Raw genomic sequence first — 4,953 nt, 5'->3', positions numbered from 1 at the left:
TTGCTCTCTGTGTTTGTCATCCTTGTGGTTCAGAAAGCCTTTGAAGACATTTGATACTGCAGTAGCATTATGAGTTTCCTAACATGAGCATATTACATCTGGACTATTCAAGTGTTCTGTTTTATTGTATGAAAATACTTTTTTTTTAGTGACCCTGATTTCAAACAAACTGGCCCATCCAAACATGCACTTACTTCATCCAGGGAGTCTTTGTTGTTGTCATCGTCATCATTTTTGTACTGTTTCTTTCTGTCTGTTCTCAGTACGTCAGGGTATTTATGATAACAGGATGTGGTGACGCGTACAAACAGTTTGCGCTAAACATAATCCAAACAAGGACAAACAGGAGCTGTTATGTAGCTCTCTTTGAATGTGTAAACATACTGATATGGACGTTACAACAAAATAAAAGAAACCCCAAGAAATGTGCATGCTTCCTGCTTAAAAGTCTGAAGAGAGCAGTATTTTCCACAGCAAGGTCAAGGTTTGGGTTGGAGCAGAAACCTGAGACACCTATCATCTGTATGTTCTGATGTTAGTGCTGGTTGCCAGTCTACCATTTTCTAGATTAAAATATACAGATGTTGAAGGTAAATTGTACTGATGGTCCCCTGAATGTTCCTTTAGTGCGTCAAGAAGGGGAAGTCTTTTAGTCTATCTTGACATCTATTGAATGGTCAAAATTTGTTCAGCTCTTGATGATATTTGTAGTTAATGGCACCCACATCACTTTCAGCCAACCTTTGTGTAATATGACAGCTGATAAACCAAAATGAATCGTACTGCTGTAACTAGACCTAAATATGGGTAAAAAAATAAATTTGTACCAACCAGGTTTTGGAAAGTTATTAAGCCTATCAAGTTAAGGTAATTACATATTAAGACTGTAGGGAAACATTATAAATATATAGGTTCTTAGTACCTACATCTGTTAGGTAACTTTTGCCATGCCAGTCATAGCATATTTCACTGAAAAGTGCTTCATGCTATGCCTGTTGTCCTAAATGTGCTGTACAAAAACAAAACATTTAAAATCGTATTTATTTGTTTGAATTAGTTTTAATTATTTGTATAATCTGACATTTGTTTTATTATAGAGCACTTTGTAACGTTCTAACTAATATTGGTGTAAATACAATAATGATCTTCCACGTCCTGGCTGGCTACACATTTTTGGTTGGCTAATATCCACAGTATTTGTAGGGTGATGGTAAATTGTTTTTAATGAAGGTACACATTGAAGGTCCGTACGTGAGGTACAGCACCTGTGACCACCCGGTCAGCAGACACAGGTGTCATCATATGTCAGGGTAAAGACACCAAAAGAACTTCTGCCTAGAGAATGTCTTACATGGCACCATCAACGACACATAATAATGGAATGCTTGTCATTAATTGATAGTGATGTTGATTTGTGGTGTGAATTATTTCCTTTTGAGCTTTATCATCATACTGAAATCTCAGTTGATCAGACAGTGATTCGTATTTTCTGAAATGTTGTAGCCGGCTGTGGTAGCGAGGGAATTAAGTCTCTCTTTTGTTTTTGTTAAACTGATCTGTTCAAACAAGAAGGGACACAATCAACTGTGGCATGTTGACTAGAACCTCAGCAGGCACAGTAGAGACTTGGACCTGGAGACGGTATTATCAAAGGTTCATATATCATGTCTTCACAAGCAGACACTCAGAAGTTAGCACTGCCACTGTTAGCAGCTAGCTTAACATAACATCATGACCACCTGTCTCATATTGTGTAGGTATCCTCTGGGGGCTCAAAAGGGTCTGACTTGTTGGGGAATGGATACTCTTGGGGTATCCTGTGGTGTCTGGTGCCAGGACGTGGGCAGCTAGTCCTTTGGGCTATAGGTTTGGGCTCTGTAGATTGGGCTTGTTCCAACGCATCTGGTAGATTTTTGATTGGATTGGGATGTGTGGAGTTTGGAGTCTGGTTCAACACTTTGGGCTCTTTGCCATGTTCCTGAAACTGTTCCTGAGCAATTTGTTAGGTGTGGCGAGGCACATTGTCCAGGCCTTTGTGGTTGGGGAGTGTCATTATGAATGTGCATTGCCTGGAACACTGTTTTGATCGGGTGTACAAACAGTCCAAAAAGCCTCCTCCTGAATGCCAGGACCCAACATTTCACAGCAATACATTGCACTGTTAGAGGATAATCACCTCTTGGTGGTTTTAATGTTGTGACTGATTTGTGTATTTATTCCTTTTTAAGGAAAAAACACATGTTGTAGCTGTGTTAATCTAAAGGAAACCCCTAGCAGTTATGAAATTGCATAGCTACATCAAGAACATCAAGTGTTTGGATGAAATTTATACATCCTGACATTCAGTTTTAACCCATGAACATTTTATGAAAAGTTTCCTTAAATGAGTGAGAGTCTCTCCTGCTGTGATTATTCTTGTAGACAGCTTATAAATGCTAAACTATAGCCTACAGAGATAGTACAATATGTTCAAGTGGAACCTTTCCTCTATAATGCGCTCCAGATGTTTCGGAAGCAAACATTTCATTTGGACAGCTCGAATCAACAGCTCTGTTGTTAAAGTGAATGAGGTGTTGGCATAGATCTTAATGACGCTGCACTCCCTCTTCTGTTTGGTCGATGACAACAGGTGTCCTTATCGTATTGTTTTGTAACCCTAAACAGCTCCTTTTTGTGATGACACACGGTAACTAAGGCAAGGCTTAAAGGGGTGCAGTTGCTCCACTAAATGTCAAGATCAAAGTATCAGTTACAGATGCACCCAAAAATCCAGATGTTTCTGTATGAACCGAATGCTTTAGCATTTCAGACTCTCAGGTTTTGGTATGCAATTGGAGAATCGGAGTGATGTCACCTTCATGATATGTGCCGGGAGGAGACGTCACCAAGTTCACTCTGAAACCCAGGACTGACAGAAGAACAAAAGTCTACATTTGAAGAATAAATCACTGCTCTAATGTGAGTGGTGAAAGCAAATTTAGAGCATATTTTCAGAGCAATTTAAATTCATCTTCCACACACTTCTGTGATGCTCACCGCAGAGTATTAGTGAAGCAAAAAAGGCCTCAATGGCAGTAAAATGACACCTTGGAAAAAGTTCCAAAACCTTGAGGTATTGCCAAAGTAATGCTAACAGTGCACTTCTCTGCTGCAACCCAATTTGTGCGAGCGAGGAAGTGGGGGCGAGATGAAAACCATTCAACTTTGCCTTCTTTGAGGCTTTTTCCATCAGACACAGCTGAAGCTTGGATGAGCTAACTACCTCTTTTCCAGGAGAAGGGAACAGTTGTTGAAACACATCCAGCGTGGTGCAAAAATGGAAGCTGTATCATAAAAAAAAGCTCAAATTGTCAGGAAGCAGAGCAGTCCTTTAGCTATCGCAGCCAAACATACCTGTTCCTACTGGTCTCGTCATGCTTGGGTGTCATGTTGCAAGTGGCATTTACATTACATAGCTCATTCCTAGCTTCTTTTCAGGCTCTTAAGGTCCCAAAGCAACTCGCTTGGCTCTTTTAAAGGGAAAAGCTTCTTTAAGGTCTGCACTGCTGCTGCTGGGGCACATGGTAAAAGCGTTACGGCCCAAAGTGCCAGCAGATGTCTATAAAAGAAAAGAAAGAAAAAAAAAAGGAAGATGCTGAGTGAAGGAAAGGTTTTAGCCTGCAGAGTCTGGGCAAGAAAACTGCTCCTCCAGCCCCTCGACAGCATACCTCAGAGGACACGACATACCCAGAGTCCTCATTTGTTTCCCTTAATGAAAAATCAGTGTGAGCTGCAGAGCACAAATGTGTTCAAGTCGACGCTGCAGCACAACTGTCGACATCAACTGTACTGCAAACATGTACCACACATGAGTTTTAATTCTCAAATTTCCCAGTTGTTTCTGAGCAACTTTCCCTTGAGTACACAGTCTGTATGTACAGCAGGAAATGGATATGTTAATGTTGCTATCGCTTTTGGAAAACAAAGATTGCACAGCCTCTGAAACCGACTGCAGCAAACGTGGACTTGACCTCTACGGCGCAGAGGGTTACTGCATCCTCCTCCTCGAGGATCTGAAGGAAACAAAGGCAACAGATGGTTGAATCAACACACATGGTGGGGCTGGTAATCCCTCCTCCTGCTTGCTGCTGGGACCGACTTCACAGCAGGGCCAAAAGCCAACTTTCAAACTAGATTTGTGCCTTCATTTATTTAGTTTGCGAGGGAAATCCTGGCTTATAGGTTACACATACGTTCAGACTCTGTTCCACGCAGAAACACACAAGATAATCCAAATCAGAACAGTTTTATTTCCTGCTCAGACTGATTCACTTGAAGTCTGGACAAGGTAGAGAGATTTCACCCGAATAAAACCACACAAAAAAACACACAAAAGGTCAGTAAAAATAATAATTTTCTGCAACAGAAAAACTCAATTTTACTTTAAATCACGTTGACGCTCCTTAAATTTATCCGACCCCTCTGAGTTGCCCTGACCCCCAGCTTTGGCACCACAATCTGACTGCTACTGTGTGTTTAACATAACAACCTAATAAATGCTTATCTACATATATATCAAGCTGATTCCAAACTGCTGTCAAAACTTTATTCATTAACAGTTACAAAGTGACACGTGTGCGGGAACCATGTTTCGCAGCAAACATGAGTCATGTTTCGTCTTAACTTGAACATTTTCATTCTTCATCTTGACTCAAAGACATTAGAGAGTAACAGCGTACAGATGTAGTCGGCAGAGCTGATGTTTTCTAAATTCATTCAGCGTTTGACATGTCAGCTTGTAATTTAATTTATGGATGGCAGCGAGAACAGAGACAGACGGGATGTAAAGCTGATAAAAACACGGCCACTGTGGGCCTGAGATGTGTTTTTAAAACATATGGAAAATGTCAAATAATGTAAACACAGTACCTTAATCCTAGAGAGGCACCGCACTGATTTCACACATCAGGCTTG

This window comes from Acanthochromis polyacanthus, chromosome 8 (assembly GCF_021347895.1).
Source record: "Acanthochromis polyacanthus isolate Apoly-LR-REF ecotype Palm Island chromosome 8, KAUST_Apoly_ChrSc, whole genome shotgun sequence".
In the NCBI taxonomy this organism is placed as follows: Eukaryota; Metazoa; Chordata; class Actinopteri; family Pomacentridae; genus Acanthochromis; species Acanthochromis polyacanthus.
This window is presented reverse-complemented; position numbering follows the sequence as displayed.